Here is a 27,312-nt window from a genome sequence, read left to right on the forward strand (position 1 = left end):
GATCTCTCTACTTAACAGAAAAGTTGTCTACATCATTTTATTTAACTTGGCCTTCAGGAAGGCTACTTTTACCAAAAGTGTTTATATTTACGATGGTAGCTTTTGCTGAAAACTGATGGTGAAAAATTGGGTTCATATTTTTAACTTGCTTCATTTTTGGAAAATTTTAAATGACTTTAGATATATTCAAGGTTTAAGAAATATAAAGACAATGACGAGGATGGTGATGATGATGAGCATTTATTGAGGGTTCTAAGCACTTTTCATACGTTAGCTCGTTTAATCTTAAATGTGAAGGGTTCCTACTTCAAAATTTAGAAAAGTGAGGCATAGATAGATGATGATCTCAAGCAGAAAGCTATGCTTTCCACCAGCACACATACTGATTTTAAGATTTTCTTCTCCTGCCCCAAGAGCCTGGGATTAGACAACTATTTCAAAACTAAGAATTCTGTATGCAAATAGATTCTTAAGGGGTAACACCTTAATCTATTCCACTCAACTAATACACTATCCAAGATTAGCTGATCATCAAATCAACCAGTCTTCCACCTTAGAAATCACAAAGCAGTCATATAAGTTCAAAGTTCAAGACTCAGAACCCTTCCTGGGAGATGGGTCATCACATTAAGGAGCCCAGAGCAGCAGACATGGGGAGTGGAAGGACAAGTAGAGGAAGAATCATAGATCAAGGTACCAGACCCCAGCTCAGAAGAGCCAGACCTTAAAAATCATTTCTGGGTTGGCTTAGTTTTAAGGCTAGGTCAACATTAGAGTTTGAATCTGTATTGGCAAAACTTAGTAATATTAATGTCGAGTCCAGGTTAGTGTTAGAATGAGACTATAGGTTAGGATGAGAATCTTATTTACAATAAAGCGTGGTGCCTAAGTTCCAGTTAGGGGCTAGACTTCTAGAAAGACCCTAGGCTTAGGTTACGTTTAGAAGCTGTTGAGATGTGGTTTAGAACTGTTATCAGAGTCCAGGTCAGCATCTGGAAAATGGGTTGGAGATTCAATCAAAAGAAGTATTTAGGTCTAAATTCAGATTGTGAGTAACAGAATACTTTCCAGTTGCTGACAAAACCCTGGGTAAGGATCTGTGCTCTGCCTGTGGTCTTGGTAGAGATATGACACAGGTATGAGGGTGCTGGCAAGATGTAGCTGGGAGTCTGCGAGTGTATCTAATACAGATGCTTCCATCCACCTAGAGAGTAACTGTGGACACAGCGAATGCCCAGAGCAGCTTTTGCCCCTGCATCCCTGGTACTGCCTGTGGATATGAACATGCCAGGGTTTCACACCCTCTACCACCTTGGAGTCCTGTGAACCCAGCCCTTCCACCCTGGCTTATTCACACTTCCTATGCTCCCATCAGCAGCCTTGATCCCTCAGAGAAAGTGAGGGGATGCCCTGCCCCCTAATGAAACCAGCTTATCAGGCCTTAGTCAAAGTCTTAGAGAAAGGCTTGCTTATTCCACTGATAAAAACAAGAAATTTCTCTGATTCCTTCAAACCAAATGCAAGGAACAGGTCCAGGCCTGGATGGAATCTGTAAGCCCTCTCCTCTGTGCCCCAAGACACCACCTCCCCTACACTTCTGTCCCAGCCCCAAACAGCCCCAGTCATCCACCATTCTAGCTAATGGAAAATGCTCAGGACAGTGATGGCCTCAACCCAGATACCATAGCTCTCACTCCTCCAGTGGTGGTGGTTGGGCATTGTCTAGAACAAACAGCAAGGGAACCTCTTGAGTGGAATTCTCAGCAAAGGTGAGATTATAGGGATCTGATATGGTTTGCATTTGTGTTTCAAGCCAAATCTCATGTCAAATTGGAGGAGGGGCCTGGTTGGGGGTGATTGGACCATAAGGGCAGATTTCCCCCTTGATGGCCTCATGATAGTGAGTAGGTTCTCACAAGATCTGATGGTTTAAAGTGGGTGGCATTTCCCAATTCGTTCTCTCTCCTCTCTTCTCTCCTTTCTCTCTCTCTTTCCCCCTTTCCCCCTCCCTCTCCCTCTCCCACTCCCTCTCCCACTCCCCCATGGTGAGATGTGCTTCCTTCCCTTTCACCTTCTGCCATGATTGTAAGTTCCCTGAGACCTCCCAGTCATGCTTCCAGTTAAGCCTACAGAACTGTGAGTCAATTAAACCTCTTTTCTTCATAAATTACCCAGTCTCAGGTAGTTCTTTACAGCAGTGTGAAAATGGACTTAATACAGAATCCTTGGTCTCTCTTAGGAGACCTCAAATTTGCATAGGGTCTTATCCTGCTGAGGGAAAACAGGATATGATTTGCACAAGAAGTACCCACATTTTTTTTTCATGAAACTCTCCCAAAACCCAAAACCAAATTATAAATGGAATCACCCTATTCCACTGGGCAAACATTATAATTGGATATATGTTCCTCACCAAAGCCAGTGCAAAATAAGGGAAAGGGTACAGGGGACCTAGGTTCTAACCTAGAAAATCCCACTAACTGTGCCACCATGAAAGATCACATGACATAGGACTCATGTCAGCATCTGTAAAATGGGAATCACTGGGCTAAGTCCACCTCAGAGGAGTACCTGGGCAAAAACGAAAGGGAACGATCACTACGAAAGCCAGAGAGCTGAAACAAACACATCTGCTACCCTTGGAGATCTCACCTGTGAGGTTCTTAAAGTGCAGTCACCTGGGGGAAATAGCAGTGTGCAAGCATATCTCCGGTTCACCCCTCGCCCTGCAGGCCTGGCTCTGAGGAGTAGTCCTCCCCAGAGGTAAGCTCCTGTGTCTAATTGACTTGCAGTCACAAAATGTGCTCCCCACGTGGCCTGCATTTGTCCTTTCCTAATTTAGGGTCATTTCTCCTTGTTGTTCCTACACTGATGACTAAAATTAATCTCTGGCATTTCCCAGCAGCTAAATCATCATAATCAAACTCTGCAGCTGCCAGATTTGCTGACTCAAACCCCCTATGTATTCATATGATATTTGCCGGGTAATTACAGAATAGAGGTAATTATATTCATGACTCCATTACTTTCATAATTCCAGAGACCCAGAAATCACTTTAAAAAAAAACTCAGAGAGCCCAGAGAAGAAATTCCTTCAATAGCTACCCTAAACTACCTCTTATTCTGTTTGCCTTTTCAGATCATTCTTTCCTCAAAACTTTCCCATTCAACAGTAGCAGCTCCTGAGCTCCTCGGTGAAGGGACAAAAGGACAGAGATGAAACACAGACTAGGATGGGGCCACTCATCTTGGTTAGGACCAAAAATTCACTGGATGATTTAAATCAATGTGCAGTGGCAACAGTAACACCAGTTACTACTGTAACAGTTAAGCGTTGAGTGCACTTAAGGCATTTACCTCAGTGGACTCTCAGGCACTTGCCACAATGAAGATTTGTTTCCTATTCATGCCACAGTCCAATTCAGGTGCTTCTTATGACCCACCTGTCATATGCCCATTCAGGAACCCAAGCTCCTTCTGTATTGTGGCTCTGCCCACTCTAAGTCCTCAATGGTTTCTCCAATCAGCTAACAAATAGGAAGACTTTGGTAACTCCCTAGACCTAGACATGACACTCATCAATTCCTCTCATCAATTCCTATTAGCAACAGCTTGGCCCAGGGCCCCACCTACATGCAAGGTAGCCCTTGCCAGAAAGCAACTTCCTGGCAGCAGTTCTATGCAACGATACAGAACACACACCTTTGGTGGCTACCTGGCCACTTCCGCTAACAGTGTGATACTAACAGGGCATAGAGGAGCATCCCAGGGCATTTGGGAAATGAGAGATCATCACAAGCTGTGTGCCCTGCAGTACAAATTAAAGTGGTAAAACAAATACAGTTGTCCCTTGGCACAATCCAGTATTGGCTCCAGGACCCCCTGAGAATACTATAATTAGTGGGAGATTGAGTCCTGTAATTGGCCCTGTGGAACCCAAGAAATAACAAAGGAAATTCACCTCTCTATTAAATTACCGTCTACTAATTTAACATCCAAAAAGGATTGCATCGCAGTGGCATCCCAGTGTGATCCCTGAGTGATGCCTGGGCAGACTATTTAGTCTCCCTTCCCATTTCTTACTCCCATCCAGGCTTTTTTGTGTGCTGCCAGATGGTGTGACAGTGTTGCCCTCAAAATTCTCCCCTTATAACTCCTCCCTAGAGATCTGTCGATTCCTCACTGCCCGCAATTTGTGCCATGGCTGTCCCTCTCTGCAGCTCAGCCTGCTGGGGCACTCACAGAGAGGAGGTCATGTATGTCCAGCAATGGTGAGAGATGCCAGCAAGGACTTTGGTCACCAATCAAAGGGACAGGCAGGGTGACTGCTAATCCTGATTAAAGCAGAGAAGGAGGCCAGTTGTGAGGGCAGAACTCGGGAGTCAGGATGCAGTCAAGTCCCACACCTTTAGGGCTGTCCCTGGGGATGCTTGTCCCAAGATTGGTGGCAGTAGAGGAGACCCAGTAGCAGAGACACTGGAGAGTGTGGCAGGATGACTGGTTCGACTGGTTCCTACTGAGTCCCAGGAGTGGCACAGAAGCTGCTTGTACACTTGGAAGGGTTAACCTGGGACTGAGCCTGAGGCTGAGCAGCATCAGCAGATATGCCCAAGAGGAGTTTAGAACTGGGGAGAGGGGAGATGCAGAGATGAACTGGGACTGATAATGAAGCCAAACAAAAGAGAAACTCACATGGTGGTCCTCATGAAGCATCTCACCTACGTCAGAAGGGCCCAGAAGACTGGAGTCCATTGACCATCACCCAACAGATAGGTGGCCCCCACCCATGCAGACATGTGGAGTACACAGGCATTCTTTTCCATTTTTAAAACTCCAACCTAATGGCTCTCCTATATTTTCCATTCTGAATTTTCCACTTCAGCAGTTTTCTTTTTGTTTGTTCCAGAAAAAAGATAGAATTAAGTTTTACTGTGTGTTTCACACTTGAAAACCTCTACAAGATGCAGCCTTTCCCCAGAACTGCTTTTGTGGCTGATCGTGGCAACCTATGAGTGGGGAAACAAGGGGCACACTCCTGGCACAGCAATCAAAAGCCCAGGGTGAGCACTTCTCTGAGGCTGAGCTCCCTCCATGGAAATGTGAGGAAGGCAGGTCGCAACCTCTTAGGTAAGAATAAGAATTCCCCAGCTGATATGCCATCCTCCAACGCTTGATTCTACCTCGTCCACTTTCTCATCTGGGAGGCCCTTGGGATTTCCAAATACTGGTAGAAAAATATTTTTTGTAGTATCACAATTTTTTTCAAAATGCAGTGTTTAGAAGCATATATTAATAAACAACAATAAGAAGAAAAGGTCTAGTTTCATTTTTTATTCCCCTTCAAGTAGAAAATGGACCTCTGCCATCCCCTACCCCCTTTTTGGAGCCTCATGCTTTGTGTCCTCTTTCTGCACAGTTCCATTATATCCCATCTATCCAGAACTCAAGCATCCTCAACCATTCAGAGCAGAGTGGAGAACAAAAATGGTGCTGCAAGGCAGCTGAGCACCCAGGCTAGAGGTCTCCCTGTCCACCCAGAGACATTGGCAGCCACAAGGAAGCCTCACAGCCTTCTTGTTCCTACGTTTTAAACACTAGTGAGTTTAGTTCTCAACCCGTGGCATACCTAGGACAGTGCATTGGAACAGGGAGAGGGACCACCACAGGTGACAAAGGCTCTGAAAGCACAGTAGGTGAGGCTGCCCATGCCTAAACAAACAATCCAAGATTTTGCAAGAGGCTAGGAGGATTTTGGAGGAAGGGGTCTGACTCAAATGAACCAAAGTGGGCAATCCAGTCTGGCAAAACTCCACAATGAGCTGGCGTTTCTGCTTAGAGGAAAGGCAGAGGAGAGCAAGAATGGAAGGCAAGGTTTGGAAGGCAGGCCAAGCTGGTAGTGAGTGATTTGAACAGAGAGGCCATCTGACAAAGTGTTGTGTGCAGAATTTGGGTGTGGAAGCCCATGCATCATGAATACAGTAGCAATGGAGGATGCAGGCGATGTGGGGAGCTTCTGGGAGAGGGGAGGCATGAGCATCCCACAGCAACCAGGGGCACCCTGGCTTCTGAGTTAGGATACCATCAAGGGACGAGACCCCACCTGGCCTGGTGATTCCAAGGCTACCAGGCAACTCAGAATGGCAGAGCTGGGAGGAAACTGAGACATCAAAATCCACTTCCAATTTTTCACACACTGCTCTGAGACCTGGCTGGGAGTGGTGGGTATGGTAGTGGCAGGTCCACATTTTGGCAACAGGTGAGCGGGACGGCCACAGCTGCTCCCAGACCCCCATCTCCCAGCCCAGAAATCTCCCCTGCACTTGGCTGCCTCTCATTCCCTCCCCACCCCCAACCTGCGAAGTGTCCAGCCACTGTCCTGGCCCTGTATAGGGGTCAGCAGGATTTCTTAGGACCCTGTGCCCACCCAGGGACCTGGCCTCAACCATTTAGCTTTGACTGAAGCAGGTAGTGGGACGCCTGCCGGGCTAGGGAGTTGGGAAGCTTCGTTAATCATGCTTTCAGAGCACTTTGCGATGCGGAGATGAAAGACGTCTGAGGAGAGCAAAGTACAGCCATTACAATCTCCATCTTCCTAATTGAGGAAAATGAGGTTATTTCCAAATCCTCTGTGATGCGACGGGAAATGTGCTTGATAGGCCCTCACTTACGGCTTCTCCCTCGCCACAGCTACTCAGAGCTCAGGTAGCCAGAGCACTATGTGTGCAGAGCACCCAAGTTACAGCCCCACCACCCAGACATGCCCCCGCTGCCCTGTGTCACTCCTGATGCATCAGCCCCAAGAAGGGCAGCCTCGTCAAAACATCAAAGTTGGGCACCTTTGCGCGGCAAGGAAGTCCTCCTCTGCACTGAGTAATTGGAACAAAATGACCCAGGTAGTCTTGCTGTAACATCAAAGCTGCATATAATAACCTCACAGATGAATTTAAGAGTGGATACATTCACAGCCACTGCTCAAGTTTGAAGTATGCTGCAATGTTTTTCAACTTCAGAACCTTGTAAGTAGAAGAAGAAAAAAAAAATCACCCGCCATTCCTTCTTCTATTGACCCTTCTGGGCTGCAGTGGAAGGTGTGGGTTTATTGTCTTTACATAAGAAGTCAGTCTAAGAACAATGATGAGGATAGGAACAACCAAGAATAGGACTGGGGGGCAGGAGAGAAATCCCAAAGGTAACATATATGTTCATACAAACCCCAGACCACCCACAGGCTCTGTGAGGCACAGAGAGTGATGCTGACCAAAACACCTGCCAGGGTTCCACCATCAAGGTCAGTGGGGAGGGGCCAGTCACTGATCTTGAATGAATGGCTCCCTTTATTTAGGTAGAAGACTAAAGGTGAGTATATATTTATGAACATTAGAGCTACCAAAGAGAGGAATTCAGAATTGGTTCACAAGATAGTAGGTTGATGTGAAAGTATTGCGGTTTTTGCCAAAGTAGTAGAAATTACTTTCGCACCAATCTAATACAGATGGCCCTTCACTGTGGGGCAGCTGAAGTCCTGGAACCTTCGAAAAGCAAGTCACAGACTCCCATTTCTGGGAGGGAACTCAGAGGTCACAGCTAAGGGGACCCAAGGACAGGATTGTGACATGCACTGTGGCCAGGAAGTGTCTGTAAAATAGCATCCTTTGGAACACAGCTGAAGGCAAAGATTCAGGATGTGTCCTTTCTCAGTGTTGCCCCGCACAGCAGCTGCTCTACTCCCTACCTGAGCACATCTAGACAGGTCCACTTCTCTTGTCCTCACAGCCTAACGAAACTCCCTGGGTCTTCTATTTCTAGTCAATCTTAACTCCCTGGCGCCTAGATCTAGATATGCCCTGTGGTCAGTAGATACATTGCTACCTTTTTGTATGGCCACCATGCTGTAGGACTGCATGCCAGGTTAATGCACTATTTATTCAACCCACTTCACAGCTGAGAAAACAAGAGAATAAGGATATAACTTCTCTCTTCAGTGAGAGAACATGTAGGCGGCACATTATTGCTATAACAACTGGTACGTGCATCCTCTTCAAAAATCAAGGGGCCTGTAAATATCACCCTCACAGTAACTCTGTGAAGCAGCATTCACCCTGAAACCCTGAAACCATGTTGCAGGGCTACACCCCAGCCTGTTCCTAAAACCCATGCCCTTCCTCATTCACCTATGATCCAGTGGCGTCATTGTCCCTCATTATGGGGCAAATTGTGTCCCCCAAAAAGATGTTGGAGTTCTAACCTCCAGTACCTGTGAATGTGACCTAATTTGGAATGATCAAGTTCAGATGTCACTGGGGTGAACCTCTAATCCATTATGACTAGCGTCTTTACAAAATGGGAGAATTCAGACACAGAGGCTGACATGCACCAGGGAGAATGCCACATGCAGATGAAGTCGGAGACGCAGGTTGGTTGCATCTGTAAGCCAAGGAACACCAAAGACCAGCGGCAAAACACCGGAAGCCATGGGTGCCAGGGAGGCCTGGAACAGATTCCTCCTCGTAGCCCTCAGAGGGAGCCACCCCGGCAATGGACAGCTTGATCTTGGACCCCTGGCCTCCAGAACTAAGACCAGATACATCTATTTTTTTGTAGTGCCACCACCCAGTTTGTGGTATTTTGTTAGGGCAGCCCTAGAAAAGTGAGGTACCTCCTTATACTCACTCCAATCTTTTTGTCCTCATTGCTCATACTAAGACCTCCAACCCACCTCTCCAGCTGGCCTCCCTTGCACTGAAAAAGGTAAGGGTGGGCCAGTTTCTGGGGAGGCTTGCATATACCCTTTTATTCCAGGTCCTGCCCACCCTACACACACACACACACACACACACACACACACACACACACCACTCCCCTAGAATGGAGAGGCAGGGATCAATGGGACCAGAAGGCCTGGGCCAACCTTGGCACACTGGGTAAAAGTTGGAAAGTCAGGGGGAGTCTTCCTTGTTTTTTGTTTTTGTTTTGAGACAGGATCTCGCTCTGTCACCTAGACCGAGTGCAGTGACACGATCACGGCTCACTGCAGCCTCGACCTCTGGGATTCAAGCAATCTTCCCACCTCAGCCTCCCAAGTAGCTGAGACTACAGGCACACACCACCACACCCATCTAATTTTTGTATTTTTTGTAGGGACAGGGTTTCATCGTGTTGCCCAGGCTGGTCTCGAAATCCTGGGCTCAAGCAATCCTCTCACCTCGGCCTCCCAAAAGACTAAGGTGTGAGCCGCCACGCCCAGACCCGCCCTGTTCCTTGAGACTTCTGCCTGCCAGTATCAGCACCTCCTTTTGTCTCTGGGGTCAGCAGCCAGGCTCCTGAGCCAGCACACTTTTTCATCCCATACCCCACATGTCACCCTGGGGAGTCCTTTCTTGTCCCATACCTACCTCACCAAGAGGACAAACTGCTCTAGGCTACCAAGGCTGGCCATCTCTCCCTGCTACCTCCCAGCAAGGAACTTTGGTTTGAGTGTTTGCTATTAGGTGACTCTGGAAGGCAAAGAGCTCCTTGTCCCTGTGTTCCTCAGAAGGCCCAATAGAGCATTTTCTGATGCACTGTCTTCCCCTGGGAACTTTCACTACTTCACATCCCACTGCTGTCACAGAAATTCACTGCTACTTTTCACAGCAACTTTGCCTGGTCCTCATGCCCAAATTTGGAGGCTGTGTGGGAGTGCCTGCCTCTCTTGCTGTTGCCCTCTGCTCCAGTTTGGGCATCTTCACTAAGAAAAATACATATTCTGTGACATGCTTATAAAGCTCCAAATGATGCCAAGGCTGCCAGTTCACTAGATAAAGGAGTCAGGACAGGAATGGTGCAGTCTGCACAAGTACAAGCTCATAACCCACCAGTCCTTTTCTATTAACTGGGCCCCTGCGCCTTGAGCTCTTCTCCTCCCCATCCAAGGATTCCTCTGGCATCCTCTGCAGGTCCTCAGGGCCTCGGAGATGTGGAGTTGGCTGGCAAGTTCAAACAATAAGGAAAAAAGCATTCCTTTGGATGCAAACAATCAGGCTGAAGAGCTTCTACAAAAGCCCTTGCCATATCATAATTTTGACCTAGACATTCAGTTTTAAAGTTTTTCTTTTCACTTAAATTTTGTGCTTTATTGTGACTAGCAAAGCCTTGTTGATTTAACTTTGTGCATTGTTATTTTTCCTATAAAGGGATGATTTTTTAAAAGCTTGTCAGTTAAGTATGATTACATCCTACATAAACCAGAGTTACTTTTCTTCCTACAAATACATATCTGATTTTAAAATGTGCTTCATAGAAATTCCTGTATAGCCCACTTCTCTCCCATAAAGGGAGGCCTGGAGTTTGATTTACTTTGTGTTCCGTCGGTACCTGGCTCCTGCGCATGGGACATCACCACTCACATACACACAGGAATTAAATGAATTAAATGCAGGGGTGGATGATGAAAAAGCTTCTCCAGCAAATGAAGTATTTGGAGATTTATCAACATCTCTAGGGTACTCTGAGCCTCTCCAGGTTACCTCTGAAATGCACAGGATTTACGAGGGATTAAGAGAAACTTGAAAATCTCTAAAAATGCAAGAAAACAATTAATGACTTGAAAATAGGACTCCTAAAAAAAAAAAAAAGAAAAGAAAAGAAAATAGGACTCTTTAAGGTAGGTTAGGAATGTGGTCATATAACAGGAGACAGTGGAAGAGATAAGAATAATTTAAGGGGCCTTTGAGTCTAGAATGACATCATCTACATCTAATCGTTTCCCACTTTCGTCATTAAAACAAAGCAACTACTTCTTCCCCATCAGCCTCTTGCCCCTTGATTTCTACTCAATGGCTCCCATCCCATCTATGTCAACTTAGTGTTTATCAACTCAGTGATGTATGTTTTTGGCAGCTTTTCAGTGGTTCCCTGTCTTAATTGTCATAGCACTGTAGAGATGAAAGGGTAGGGAGTTCAGTAGAGCAAGATCAGATAACCAACTAATAACCACCCAGCCACTGACCCGTCACCCCCATTTCTGCCTAATGCCCCCAAAGCACACAGCATTATGGCATTACCTACATCATCCCCAGTGCAGTCAGGCTTTATGTACCACCACCTTATCCCACACCCCATACACCACATCTATCCCCCATGCGCTCACTTCTACCAACAAGTCCTTTTCCCCTTCCCCAGCCACATAACATGCTCATCCTGTCAGGTCTAGCTCAAGCCCCTAACTGTCTGTGGATCCAACTTCCTTCCAGCCCTGAGGGAACAATCCCTCCTCTAAGTGCCAGCACTGGGTATGCAACAGACTGTTCCCAAAGCACTTGGACTTGGGTGAAAATTGATACTTTCATGTGGACGTACTTTATCCTCATGACTCAAGTGTAGCTTCCCGAAAGTCCATGTGCTGAGCACATAGTATTCAGTAAGTATTTACTGATGTGAAGGATTGTGGTCAGTCAGTCCCTATTGAGAATACAGTAGGGGGAACTGAAATAGGCTGCATGTGGATGAAACGTAAGAAAACAATTCTATGCATTACTAGTTATACTACTTCTGCTTGATCATACTTTTCCAGCATTTTGGCAGATATTCCAACATACTCCTGAGAAGTATATAACACAAGTATCCAGGGAAGCACTGCAGAAATTATGTTGGCCTCCATACTAAGCTCTTTACCAGGTGCTAGGAGTACAAAAGTAGTCCAGATCTCACTTTCACTAATGCATTGTGGCTGACCTTCATCTGGTACCTGTAAAGCAGTAAGGCAGGCCCATCTCACCCACTCTTTCTCAATCATGCTTCTCCCAGAGTTGTCCTAGGTTTTAGGCCTTTCCTCCCTGGAGCTACAGGACTACCACCCGTCTGTATCACAGTCTGTCAGCCCTTGCTGTTTGGGCCCCACCCCTGGAGACAGTTGTAACCAGTCCAGGTTGGGCCCAGACACTAGTATTGTTTAAAACCCCTCACTTGTTTCTAAAGTGCATCGAGACACAAGAATTCCTGCACCATACGCCACCCCCACCACCTCCACCACAGTCAGGGCAGGGGAGGGCAAGAGTGGCCACACAACCCACCCTCTCTGGCCCCTCCCTTTGTTCTACAAAGGCTGGAATTATGGATAGACTCTACAAAAGGTTTGTGTGCAACTCTGAGGAATGGTAATAGAGAGGTGGTAAAATGTAAACGAGATACAACACGATTGTACCAAAATTCAAAAAAACTAATAAGCTCTTCACAGGAGCTATTCTCACAACCACACCCCAGTTCCTAGCATTGCTTCCCAGAGCTGAGGTCAGCTAACCCCTTCTTCTGAAAGAGTCCCTCTTCTGTCCTTCCATTTTTAACATGCCACCCACTTTATCCCTGGAGACTGGGCTCAGCCTTTCATCCAATCCTTCTGCTCAACGACAATCCTTGAGACTCCACTCTTTGCATGATTTGACTTATTCAGTCTGGAATAACCTCAGTGGTGCCTTGAATCAGCCCAGGGCTCCCCACGGTCACTTCACTTTACAAAGCTCTTCACTGGGACTCTCCTTTCCTACGAGACACTTGGGCCAAATCTACAAATATTCTTCCCTGACCACCATGAGGATCCTCTGTACATCATCACACAAAACAGCTAGAGGGCTTCTCTCCTGCTTCCAGACCATGCCCAGGGATCTACCAACGCATCCGAAATGACTTGCCAAACAAGTCACCTGCCCTCGAGGGACACCCTTTTGCACCCAGAAATCCTGAGAACTGTGGTTTATCAGTCCTGGCTGCACATTAGAATCACTTGAGGAGCTTTAAAAAAATATCCATGTCTGAACCATGAATTGGTCAAGTAGATGAGAAGCCCTGGAGGTGGAGCTCAGGCATGGTTGAGAATCACACTTGCAGATGCTTTGAAAGTAAGTTTTCTTACCTTGCAACAGAAATTCATATGCAGGCCACCTTCCCTCCCATTCTCCATAAACAGAATGGGGGACGGCTGGGTGCAGTGGCTCACACCTATAATCCCAGCACTTTGAGACACCAAGGCAGGCGGATCACCAGGGGTTGGGAGTTCAAGAGCAGCCTGACCAACATGGAGAAACCCTGTCTCTACTAAAAATACAAAATTAACTGGGTGTGGTGGCACATATCTGTAATCCCAGCTACTCAGGAGGCTGAGGCAAGGGAATCGCTTGAACCAGGGAGTTGGAGGTTGCGGTGAGCCGAGATCGCGCCATTGCACTCCAGTCTGGGCAACAAGCATGAAACTCCACCTCAAAAAATATATATATATAATGGGGGACAACATGAGGCTTACTTTTTGCCCCTCATGTGTTAAGCAAATATCTGGAGGCAGAATAAGTAGATGCGGTATATTTACCTTCCCAGTTATACAAACAGGGTTAAGATGCAGTCCTATTATGGGCTGAATTGCCTCTCCCCAAAATTCTATATGTTGAAGTTCTAACCTCAAGTACATCAGAACGGGACTGTGTTTGGAGATAGGGCCTTTAAAGAGATGATTAAGGCTAAATGATGTCATTGCAGTGAGCCCTAACCCTTATAAGAATCAGGTATCCTTACAAGAAGAGGCAATAAGGACAGACACACAGAAAGTGAGGACCATGTGAAGACACAGCGGTAAGACAGCCATCTGCCAGCCAAGGAGAGAGATCTCAGGAGAAACCAGTCCTGACGCACTTGATCTTGGACTTCTGGCCCCCAGAATCGTAAGCAAATAAATTTCCATTGTTTAAGCCGCCCAGTCTGTGGTACTTCATTTTGGAAGCTCTAGCCAACTACGACAAGCTCCTTCCTATCTTCAGGGAGCTGGCAGCAAGAGTGTAAGGCCCCAAGAAGACTCACAATGAGTGAATGGCAAGACTCAAACCTGGCTCCTGACTCCAGGAGGTTGTGGAGCCTCTTTTCTAGAGCGATGAGCACGTAAGTATCTCTTTCTGTCAGGAACACTTTAGTTGGAGTCTCACTAGAGGCAAAAAAGAATGAGCCATGTTTCTGAGTCCCCAGGTCACCTACATCCCCAGGGGCCTAAGAACGTTAACTCTGTCCCCAAAAGGTCTTCCTGTTCCCTCGGAGGCCCTGGCTGTTCCTGGACCTTGATGTGATGGAGGGCTGCATTCTCCGCCCACGGGAGCCACCCCTCTCACTCCACAGAGTCCCTTTCCCATTCAGACTGTATTCAGAAGCTCCCTGTGTGGGGTGTGACAGGCTTGAATGCTCTCAATGGAGCAGCTTTATCCCAGAGCCTGAAACTGTGACAAAGAGAACACCTTCACCTGTGAATTGGCTTGATTTTTCCAGCTGCTGCTACTACCTTCTCATCAGAAGGCCGGCCTCTGTACAAACCATATTTCTGAAAGCTGAAACAACATTCTCCAGCTAATAGGAGGCTTTATTTTTTCTTTTCTTTTCCCTTTTTTTTAAAAAAAAAGAAAAACCGTGAAATGTCCTCTTTTAGCGGGCAACTTGAAAAATGCCCTTCCAAAGAACTGAGTTGTCAGTATAAACGTCTAAATGGACCTTTATTAGAACCATAAAAAAAGGCTACTTAACATGTAATTGGCCCATTCTTCATGCTTAAATACACTGCTAAAATTGTGCCAATAGCTAACTTTGAAACCCAGGGTAAAAGGCAAACGTTTTATCTACAGGCTCCATTTTATAGCCTGGTAAGATGAGATCACATCAATCTTTGTGTCTTTCAAAAGATGATAGATAGAAATTTGCCAGATACCTTTATACCATTCACTTTTGCCTCTTGGATTTACTGAAATTAGCTAGTAGACAAGTCACTGTAGCAAGATCATCCCATAAATGCTGTCTCCAAGCAGACTGGAGAGATGAACTCAAGTCCCCCTTACCCCAATGTGGCTCTGCTTCCATTTCATTCTTTAATTCTAATGTTCATAGTACTGTTTATTATCAACCAGTTTATAGATCTCTAGTTAATATTTGCTCAGGGCTTATGTTGATTTCTCAATACATGCAATTTTCTGGTTTCATCTTTATCTTCAAGGATTAGATTGGATCGAGCTGCCTTGTAGTAATTTAGTTTTTATCTTATGCCTTACAGTTTTATGTTCTTGTAATAGCACTTGCTTTTCCTTTTTTATTTAATTAAATATATCTTATTTCACAACTACAGCATTTTTTTTGAGTTTATTTATTTAACAGCTGGCAGGGTGCTGGTGTTTTGTAGAGGGAACCACGCTGGGTATTTTTAGACATTCAGAAGTTAGGGAATGCTCCAGCTGAGAAGCGGGAAGAAAAATCTGAACTTGAGAGATGAATGCTCAGAGATTAAACTTGGATTGCTTTGGTTGCATGATGGAGCTCCATAGATTAAGTCCTTAAAACAAAAACAGAAACAAAAACAAACAACCAAAACAGTATATTTAAAAGTATGTTCAAGAAAGAAGCTGCAAGACTTGATCCTTGGTCTTCTGAAGAACAGCTGGCTCTTCCCATTGGCTCAGCCAGTACAGAAATACCAGGTGTTGCTAACGCCTTAGGAACATGTATGCACATTCCCCACAGAAGGCTCTAGACCTGCAAGACTTTCCAGCCATCTCTGTGCTCAGCTCCATTCAGCAACCCTGTGCATTACAAGGTTTGGATCAATACAAGTTGTGTACAGGAGTATGGTAGCCTCTGGCTAAAGGATGATCTCATCGTTTGTTCTAATAAGGACTGAAATGCCAATGATGGGATTCAATACCAATGCTGGGCTCTGCAGCCCTCCTTTCACCATGCTGACCTCACTAGGCTCCTTCTAGGCTTGAAACAACAGCAACAGCATCACAAAACCTTGCAGCTAGGGTGAGTCAAGTGAGGCACCTAGGTGGTAAAATTTAATGAGAAGCTCATATTCAGAGTCAGGCAGAGTTTGCATGACCCTGACAGTGGGTGTCTCTTTTAATTTTATACATTAGACATCCTGCTTAACTCACCCCAGTGCTAGCCCTATGGTACCTTCTTAGAAATATTCCCTCTGCAGGCCACTACGGCACCAAAAAGGCCTAGCTAGAATGCAGCCACCCACTCTAGGTTTCTTGCGCCTGCACCTGGGATCATTTGGAACCATCAGCCAGACAACTTTCCTCCATCCTAGAGTATACAATTTAAGCCAAAGTCCATGCTACCTTCTAGCTTAAAAATTCTTCATTATCCCCCTTAAGATGATGCTCAAACTTACTAGCCTAGCTCTCCATGTACTTTGCAATATATTCTCATTCTATATCTCTGGTCACATTGCTTACTGCCCCCTGACCCATATCTCAAGCCCAGCCATGCTGCTCTCTAGACTGAACCCCAGAGTGGCACAGCTTCCTTCTCAGCTACCTCCAGGAATAGCATCCATGTGTCCAAGAACTATATTATTATCCTATTGAAAGCACACCCATGGCAGGGTTGACCATCCTGAGGATGGATTCATCATGCAGAGGCAGTAGGCAAGGCTAACAGTGGAAAGAGAATTGCCATGTGCTGAGTGCCTGCTACTGGCTGACTCTGTAGTGGATTAATTTCCTTACAATGTCTCATTGAATACCTACAGAAAAATTTTAAAAACCTGTGAAGGACTGATGGAAACAAGGAGGTAAGTGTACCCAAGCCCAAAAGCAAATGTGAGCAGGAAGACCTTTCTGGAATCAAAAGTAGAATAGGGACAGTTGTAAAAAGACAAAAAGAGCCCACTGCCTTTCTTCAGGGCCCCTCTAGGGTCCTGGAGCCCAACAACCAGCCCAGGGTCCATCCTCTGAAACCCTCCATGCATTTTCTCCCTTTTCTGACTATGGTTGAAGCAAGAAATGCAAAGGGCACTTGTTGTAAGCCCTTGATCCAAAGACCCAGCAGTTCTGTTTTTGCTGAGTCAGGAGAAACAGAACTAGTCACAGAAAGAACATGGGGACATCACGGCCTGTAAGTGAGCACAGAGTTCAATGCTGGGAGCCCAGGTCTCCCAGCCAGATTTGTCATCCACCAGGTTGGAGACAACATCCAGCCCCAACACGTGCCCAGACCCCAGGGTCTGGACGTCTTTTGCTGAGTTTACACCTAATGAGGTCACCAAATCAACCTCTCTCTAAAGGCCCATCTGACATATGTGAGCACAGCATACTGGTGAGGCAAATCCCCTCTGTCCCCAGGCATGATAAAGTGGTCACCTGAAGTTTCAGTATCCACGGAGAAACTGCTATTAAACCAATTTCCAAGTCCCAGACGGGGTCCCTGCCAGGGACCACCATCCTTCCCTGCTGGGGTTCAGCATCAGCTCCTCCTGTTGGGGTGGTATGGGGAGAGGGCCACTTTTGAACTTCTTCTCTGATAGTCTGAGGTTTTCAAGAGTGTTCTGCCTTTCAAATTTATTTCAGCAAGTTGCTGTTAATTGTGTTTTCAATTAGTTATGTTTAAAACATCTTGAGATTTGGGCAACTGAAATTGCAGTGCATTAATAATTATTAAACAGAGGTTCTAATCCATTATTTATTGAATAAATTTTTAATACTAATGCAGAATCCATTGTCACTGACACCATGAGTTTGGCCATTAAGAAAAAAACGCTGACGAAAGGAAACTGAAGCTCCAGGATTCCTAAATGAAGGCCTGTGGAGCAGAGCTTCCTGGAGAATGGATTGGCAGCTGTTTCTCTTTTATGTCTGTTTAATCAAGGCTTTGTTGCCTAGAGGAAGGGAGGGGAGTTCCCACATAGTAGGTACTCAGTAAATGTTTGTACAGGGAGTGAATGAATGCATGAATAAATAAATGAATTTAAGAATAATTAAACCAGGAGAGATTTTTTTTAAAGATCTAAGCTCCTTTCTATTTTAACCATTAACAAATACTTACAGAGCATTCAGCGTGGTACTGAAGTGTCCGTGATGGATAAGACAGTAATCCCTTCCCTCTCAGTCTGACAGATCATCCTAATACACATTTAAATATAATTATGATAAAATGTGGTAATCCAAGGTGGCACGGAAGCCCATGTGAGAGGGTGACCCTGGCTGGAGAAGTCAGAGAAGGCTTTGCTGAGGAAATAATGCTAGGTCTCAGAGGCCGAATTTTCCAGATGTAGAAATGAGGAAAGGGTAAGACAGCATATCTGGGGACACAGGCAAAGACAACATGACACATACGCAGCACATTTGAGATCATCCAGAATGTGCTCGGGGCATGAGGAAGCGAGGCTGGAAAGGCAGATGGGAGCAAGAAGGTAAGGACTTCGTGAGCCATTGTTAGAAGCTTGGTTTTCACTCTATGGACAAATCCACCAGCAGGGGTTAAAGCAAGGGACTGACGAGTCAGATTTTTCTTTCAGGCCAGCACGTCAACTTATATTCTACTGAATAACCTCAGCAGCATGCTGGTTAATCTTCGCCAAAGTTGCAGCAATGCAGGGGAAGAAAGGGCAGGATTAAGTTATTTCAGAGCTAGAAGCTGAAACAGACCCCAACTCTAGGTAAAGGGTAAGCAAAGTGAAAGAAGGAGCCAGAGATGCCCTAGTGTTTTGGCTATGCTGGTTTTGAGGAAGGAGGGTTAAGCTGATTGCATGTGGTGGGGTGGGGGACAATGGTGGCAGAGATGAAGAAAAGTCTTAGGACAATAAATTTGAAGTGCCAATGGGCCACACGGGTAAATGTCCAGCAAACAATTAGATATACTAGTCCAGAGATCTGTAAAATATACGGATTGAGTTATAGATGGGGAGTAATTCATACAAGGTAGTCACTTCAGGCATTTGTTCAGAATATACTATGCCCAACACTTAGCTAAATAAACCTTATGCTATGGAGAGCCATTAAAAGCGATTTCCAATAGAATTTTTAAAAATAAAATATAATTAAACATGGGGAGAGTCTACTATCTCTATTTAGGGCAAGGACATGAACACAATGAGAAAGTAAAGCAGTGGAATGAACAAAAGAGACCTTGGGGATTCTCTCCAGTCTTGAACTCAACCCAAAACTAATGCATTGATCAATCAATATTACAAAGCACCAACTCCAAACCTTGAGGAATCCGGAGACACAAAAGTGACATCATGTAACCCCTCTTAGCCTCAACATCCCTCAGAAGTTTTGAGCCCCAACCTTAACCCTCTGTCCTGCCCTCTTTCCAAAATCTTCTCTAGCCACTGCAGACTGAAGAGTCTCTACTCCTCTGGGCACCTTTAACCTTACCAAGCTCTCACCCACACGTGGCCTGGGAATTTTTAACTTGTTCTGCTCACCCAGATATTCCCACACACTACCCCTATGCAGCTTGCACTCCTGGAAGGCCACAGCCCATCCCCACCCCACTCACAAATTCCAGCAAGGCTCAGCACAGGATTAAGCACATAGCATTTTGCTCTGCTCATTTCTGGTTCCTTGGGAGCCTCCACTCCACCACTGCTGCCCTACCTCCAGCGTGCTCAGTTTGGCTAATACAAAGATGAGTACATGTTAGGTGCTCAGTGAAGACCCAGGTATAATGGCCCATTTGACCTATGTCCTAACACTTCCTTTTTCAAGTTCATAACAGCCCTGGGATTCAGAAAGTCTCAAACATCCCTCCATCACCAGCAGCAATCTGAGCCCTTGGCTCATGAAGCCTTGCCAGCTGGAGAGAGGAGGGGTCAGTGAAATGGGTTAGATCCAGGCTCCCTCTGCCTACCCTCCCAGAGGCCTTCCTGGAAATATTTTGGAATCCCTAAGAACAGATACCTGAAGCCTTTAAGTCACAGTCTCTGTGCTCAGGAAGGTGTAAACGAGAGCTATAGCATCCAAGACAGGAGGTGGCCACATCCACCTGAAGTTGAGAGGCCTCTGGGCTAGCAGACTATGAAGTGAGTTCTGCAGGAGTGAGCAAAGCAGGGACACGAAGAAGGATGTAGAGTGGTAAGAAGTGAACCACACCAGGAAGCCATCTCTGTCCTTCCAGGCAAAACCCACCACTCCCTTTATCTTCTCACACATTTTCTAGCCCTCGGCTTGTTTTCCTGTCTGCTTCCTAGATATAAGTTCCTTGAGGCTAAGAACCTGAATTTTTCACCTTTTCATTTTCCATAATGCCTAGCAAAAGGCATGGCACATGGTAAATGCTCAGCAAATTGTTGAATAAACAAATAGATGAACCCTACTTTTGAAGAAACCATAACTGAATGATTTTTAAATTGTGTCTGCTCTTTGGGTCAGTGTCTTTCAGGAGACACCAATAATCCATTAATAACATTTGGATTTTAGGAAAAATCTCTTTAAAGGAAAATGTACCTTGTAAATATTCTGTGTTCTCAGGGAAAAGAAAGTCAGTGGGGGAAAACTGCAAACAGCCTACTCCAGAAGAATTGAGCTGAGGCCAGGAAATTAAAATTAGAATGAATTTAGCATTGGTGTTGTTATAACCAATTATCAGGAAGTTTCTTTTTACACATTTTTTATGAGATGGAGGGAGGAAGGAGTGGTAGGCTTCTTTGAAATTATACCAGCCAATGAATGGCAGGATTAGAATATTCCTTTTTTAGCTAGTGGATACAGTAACGTCATCCTAGAGAGACAGGGAGACCATGTCATGTTTGATGTCTAAATCTAATGACTTGTTAAATAATAGTGACAACAATATAAACAATAAAATATGTAATGTTCTTAAAGATTACATTATCTAATTTGACTTACACACAATCCTGCAAGTACCACTACTATTGTCCCTTCCTAAAGATGAGAAGTTGAAGGTCCAAAAATTAACCAGTATTAGATCTGGGACTCACACATGTGCCTTTGGACTTTGATCCTGTGATCTTTTTCTCTGTGATAACTTTCTGATAGAAAATTCCCTGGAGGTCTAGGAAATGGCAAACGTTCTTATTGCTAGATAAGAGCTTAGAGGACTGAAGTCCCAGCTCACACAGAAAAGCAGAGTTATGGAGGCACTTGGGTCTCATCTATCCACTTGGGATTTGAATCCCATAACTAGCACCCTGAAACACCTGCCTTTTCCCAGGCATGGACTCATGGTGAAGCTGGCCCTGCTTAGAAGCCACAGAGGGGTTCAGTCTGGAACGGGGCTCCCTGATGGAGCCATCAGAGGGTGGTTCATAGTTGGGACTCGAGTATCAGAGAGGGAACCTCACTTCTGAAAGTATGAAACCTACAAGGAGCAATGCCAATGGATTATCCCTGGATCACATCTGCAGCTCTGGGACCCCCTGCTCTCCTCGCCTGCCGCTGCACCGGCTTCCTCGCTGTAAAGTGGGGAAGGAAAACTGTCACAGCACAGGCTTGTTGTGAGCCCATGCTGGAACAAAGAAGCATGAACAAGCACTTATTAGTGCAAGTCACGCTGTCCTGGGAAGCCAAGTCTGAAGACTGTCACACCCCTGCCTCTTTCCTCCTTACAGCTGACCTTGAACCCCAGTGACAGCATGGGAGGGGAGGCAAAGATCGGGGACTCAGGATGGCCTCCAGCCTCACATCAAACTTCCATCCTTGCTCTGTTCAACCTGCAAGTGGTTCCTAAGCAGGAAGCAGATCCGCCTGCTTGTGCTGCTTGCATTTATGTTGTTTCACTTCTAATTAGGCCCATCCTGCCCTATTACAGACAATGGAAGTGTGCTTTAAATGAAAGCCCATCTCCTTTCCCCTGACTATACTAAGCTCTTCGTTTCTCTTTGCCTCCTCTGCATTTAGTAACTTAAGTCTGCTTGGAGCTAAATGACCCAGTTAATACAGCCTAGATGGCTGACTGTCCTGTGCTCACTTAGGAGTGGCCCTCACAACGCAGAAGCTATTACACATTGCATCATTTTTTATTCTGTTTGTAGTTTACATCTCTAGACTGGGAACCCAAGAGGCTGGTGGATCTGGGTCCCCAAGGGAAGCCAGCATCACCTGAAGTATGACCTCACCTGTCAAACGATCCTCCTCCCCACAGGCTGGGATGGATGAGCAAGAGGTTTATCTTGTTTATTAAAGGAGCAATACTTTATCTTGTGGAAAAACACACTAAAATATTTATAGGTGAAATTACTTGATTTATGGGATTTCCTTCAAAATAATAGGAAAGGAAGGAAGTGTGCAGAGGGCATTGGTGTGTGGATGGGGCAGGTTTGTCTTAGGTAAATCACCATCGAGACTGGGTGATGAGAACAAAAGTGTTCAGTAAAAGATTCTGTCTACCTGTGTATCTGCTTACAATTTCCCACAAGAAAAGACCACTTTTTAAGTAGCAAGGTTTAAATATGAAAAGCTGGAGTAAATAGTTCTTTAAAAGCACATTTTTAATTAAATAAAAGTTCAAGATGTGCTTGGTGTCACTCTCTATTTTGCATGGTTCTATATTCATTGTTTAACTTGGTTTTTTTTTTTTTTTTTTTTTTTTTTTTTTTTTTTTTTTTTTTTTTTTGAGACGGAGTCTCGCTCTGTCGCCCAGGCTGGAGTGCAGTGGCCGGATCTCAGCTCACTGCAAGCTCCGCCTCCCGGGTTTATGCCATTCTCCTGCCTCAGCCTCCCGAGTTCCAGTCTTAATCAGTGTGCTTTCTTCTAATTTATCCTAAATCTTTATTTCAAAAACAGTCCCTCCAGAGCAGCCCCCAAATTGCAAGCCAGATTCACATCCAAAGCTGTTTTCGCAGCTTGTCTGCAGCCTTTGTCTAGCCTCACCATGAGCAGATTGTTTTCCTCAAAGGCCAATTTAGATCACGAGTGACCCCATCATTTTCTCTAGTTCATTTTCACCGGGTTGTCCTGCACCTCCCTGCTCAGGAAAAAGCAGAAAAAGAGAAAAGCAGTGATCACAGTCATGCCTGTGACTTTAGTCTCCTCTGGAAAAGGTTCTAATTGACTGGAAAAACAAAAGAATCTTCTTCTCCACTGACCCACACCTGTATATAAACTGCTGTTTGGACCCTGGGGCCATTTCTCTGGTACTTCTGTTTACCAGCCCACAATATTCCCAAATTATAGGACTACATCTAAGAGAAAGGAGCATCCTCACAAGCCAAGTATGGCAAATATGATTCTATTAAATCAGACAAGGCCTCGCCACCTCTCTGCCTTTTTCTCTCTAAACCTAGCTAACTGCTTAATCCCATTCCATCTCTACCCACATCTATGGTTTTTATATCTTCCTATTCTGACTCTAGCACTTTCCATCCATGAGAGTGTCACCTTTCAGATAGCCCATGCCTTTCCAACAAGAATAATCTTTCTAAAACCAATTTGTATACAAATTAGCTGAAACTTTGGCCAGGGAAATGCATGCATGTGTAGGCATACAAACTGCATTGCCTTGGAAGACTGTGCCTAGTTTCCACCCACTCACACTCAGTACCAGCACTGATAACCTTCAGCCCAGCCACTTGGAGCCCCATGCCTGAGGCCACCCTGAGCATCATGAGCTGGGCACAAGTCAGGAGCAGCTACCGTGAAAACAGTCTTCGCTTCTTTGCCCTCTTTCTTCATGTCTCACTGAAGACAACGATAGACTCTCAGAGGTGTTTAATGGGGGAAATCACCCACCCTGTGCCCAGTGTGCTCCAAACAAGGCAAAGCAAGGGTGGAGAAGGAATATTTTTGGAACAGAGAAAGCAAGACACAGAGGGCTGCACCCCTCCAGAAATAGTTTCTCCCCTGATAGATCTCTTTTCCTTCTTCTCCCTTGCAAGGTGCCTATTACCTGGTTAGTTGATCAAAGTATCAAGTGGAGAAGCCAGAAATAATTGACAGAAATATGGGGAACCCCTGGCCTTTATTACATCCTCATCCAGGAAAGGAAAACCTCCTGCCCACAGCAGCACCTGAGTGGATCATGGTCAGTACGACGATGTGGGAGGATATTCACACACGCTGATTTTCTGAGCAGGAAACAGCTTCCTGATATTTCTTCCAAACATGTTTTCTATACTACATTCTACATCCACCTGGCACAATGACAGATTCAGGCAAACAAGAAGAAACATGGCCAGTCATGCCTCCACTGGGTCTCTGCCTCAGTCCCCAAGATTCACCCACTCTAACTTAGTATGAGCGCCTGTCATAGATGCCCACTAAACATATCTTTAGGACATAAGCCTTGATGTCAGTAAACAGGGGATAATTAGACTTCTAGTAACTCCAGATTTCTACCCAAAAAGTGAATGCATGTTGTTGGTAATCTTGAAATATGCTTTGGCAACCTTCAAGTCCTTCATCCTCACTGAAGGAGTCGGGCCACTTTTCCCAAGCTAAGCTGCAACATACAAGTTGGGCATTCAAACAGCTCCTTCACTTTTATACGAAACCAACCTCAACCCCTCTAAACAACCGAAGCCACTTCAGTCTGCTGGTCTTTGGGGACAGGGACATGTAAACAATCTAGTGAGCAAGGCTTCTTACAGAAAGGGAAAGCAACATGACCACAAAGAACTGCCAACTAGTGTATCTGGGACATAACTTCAGCGACAAACCCCCTGCTCCTAAGAGGGCTCTACCTGGTGAAGGAAGGTGGACTTTTTTTCCTATATATTTTTAAAGATGAGGCGACTGAGATTCAAAAAAAGTAAATAATTGTAAAGTTTTAAAAACAGATCTCAGCAGAGGGCTTGCAACATAGTAGGCATTCAAAAATACTTATTTAATTAATTAGCTAATGAAATAAGACAATCAGAAGTTCTATCAGCCCTTGCCCTCTTCTTTGCATCTCCTCTTTTTGAAGGGCCCTAACCTCTAAATGTAGGATATGGACACAATGAAATTCTTTTTATCATGACTTTATCTGATTTCAAAAGAGATCCTACTTGTTTCTGAAAACCATCTGAAGTATGTTCAGATTCTATCCCAGAAAAGCCTTCCCCATTCTCAACTCTGCTGGTTACAGCCCAGTCCTAACCAGAGCCGCGCACAGGGCCTTTTTAAAATAAGGATCCTAAGTTTCTGGTAGGGATGCGTCCTTTGATGTTCATTTTCTTCCAGCTAAGCACCCAGCCAGCTACAAAGGCAATTTTGCTACATGTTTCTCCCACCTAATGAAAGTGGGCTTAACAGAGAACAGACTGCGAGTACCTGCCATCATTATTGCATTCAGAGAGAGAATCAGAGGCAGTACCTCGTAGGTGTATTCCTAAACTGGAGATTAAGGACAGGTCCCCAAGCTACTGAAATTATTAGGTTTGGCACTGATTCCAGTTTAGCCCCTGCCCCCAGCACCACCAAGGCCCTCCACTTTTGGGGAGTGTCTCAAGAGAGATGGGAAACCTGAGTGTCACTCTTCACACTGAGTGTCTTGGTAAGATAGCTGCAAAGTCACCTCAATGCTACATGGTGGCTTTATATTTTTCAAGGAATATTCCCATTATGTTATCGGACCCTCACGACCCCCCCGTGAGGAGGGTGGAATGGGGATTAGTGGCATCCTCACTGTGTATATGGCAATCCTGAATCATTCAGCATCAGTCTGCAAGTCACCTGCAGTTAAACATGAGTCACTCACAGAGGCATTTCCAAATCCCAGCGTTGCCCCCACCTCTTCCTACTGAGACCACTCTTTCACTCACTGTCACTGATTCACTCCTCCAGGCCCCCTGTAAACTGAGAGATCAGTAAAATTTGCCTGTATTTCCCCACTTTTCTCTTTTCACTGTGCTCCCAGAAATGGTACGGAACTCACAGCAATGAGGCCAGTTCTGCAGCCCGCCACATGAGCTGTCTGGGGAGAGTGCCCTGTAATGCATTCATGGATTAATTTGGGGCAGAATTATGTTCATAATGAGTGACTCGCTCGTATATACAGTGTGCTGTTTTTTAAGTCTTTTTATATGTCCTTTGATAGAATGTTTCATTTGTGTTTTATGCATTCTTCATCTGATTAATTTTTATGTATGTTATGCTTTTGTTGATAGTGCAAATGACATTTTATATTCTATTATATCTTCAAGTACATTACTTCTAATATAGAGGGGTATTATATATTTTATGTCTATCTTTTTTCTGGAAATACAACTGGAATCTTATTGGTTGTTATAGTTTGTTGGTTCAGATACTTTTTCTAAGAAAATGATAGTAATTTTGTGTTTTTCCTTTTGATGTGTGTGTGTGTGTGTGTGTGTGTGTGTGTGTGTATCTTTGTGTGTATGTGCTAATGTATCAGTCTGGACCTCCCTAACTATGTAAACTGTAATGTTGATGGTGGGTATCCTTGTCTTATTTCCAATGTTAAAGGGAGTGAGTATAAAAGGAGGCAAATATTGGATGTTTGTTGTAGGTGTTTAGTATAAGACTTTTATCAAATTGAATACATTTCTATTTTTTCTAGTTTTCCAAGAGAGTCGTTATCATAAACAAGTATTGGATTTTATCAAATGTTTTTGCCTGCATTGTTAAAAATAATAATGTGATTTCTTTTAAAAAAATAACGTGGAAAAATACAGATTTTCTGATGTAATGTCTGCTTTTAAACATGCAAGTTAGGTATCAGGGGTCCTAGGACACCTGCGTCCAGCTAGGATGCTAGGATAGAGTTGTGTAAGCAGATCAGTGTTCCTGCTGAACAGCTAGAAAAGTTAGGAAAAAATACCAAGAAATAAATCAATTTAGGACTTGAGGGGCCAAAATCTCTGAGCAAAGAGAAGCAGACAGAGGTTAGCTGGCCACGTTTCCACTAGGAGAAATAGCCAGTTCTTGACACACACACCTGGCAGAGAACCACTGATAAAAAGCAGAGAAAACAGCAGAGGTTTTGGCAATCTCATGGGGCTGAGTGGATAAAAATTGAAGAAAGGTAGAAAGTAAATGGGTTGAAAAAGATAAACCAGGAAAATACCAACTAAGAGAAGGCTGATATCCCCTATATCAGATATCAGCATCTACTATAAAGCTACAGTAATTAAGACAGACAATGTAGTATCAGCACAAGGGTAGACAGACCAATGGAACAAAATAGAAAATCCAGAAGCTGACTCACATACAGTCACTTGGCTTATGACAAACATACCACTGCAGTGCAGGAGAAAAATATTGATCTTTTAACAAATTGTACTGGATCAATTGTATATACATATGGAAAAAAGTGAATCCTAAACCCTACCTCATACTACATGCAAAAAAAAAAAAACCACATCAGATTGATTATAGAACTAGGTATGAATTATGAAACAACGCTCTTAGAAGAAAACAGGAGAATATTTTCATAACCTTGAAAGAGACAAAGCTTTTCTAAACAGGACATTTATTTAAGGCTTCTTTAATTTCTTTCAAAATATTTTGTAACTTGCAGAGTATACATTTTGCATTTCGTGTGTTAAATTTACAATTATTTTTTGATGCCACTGCAATAAATTGTATATTTCATTTCTGGAGGGTTCATTACTGGAGTATGAAAATACAA

This window comes from Theropithecus gelada, chromosome 13, assembly GCF_003255815.1.
Source record: "Theropithecus gelada isolate Dixy chromosome 13, Tgel_1.0, whole genome shotgun sequence".
Lineage (NCBI taxonomy): Eukaryota > Metazoa > Chordata > Mammalia > Primates > Cercopithecidae > Theropithecus > Theropithecus gelada.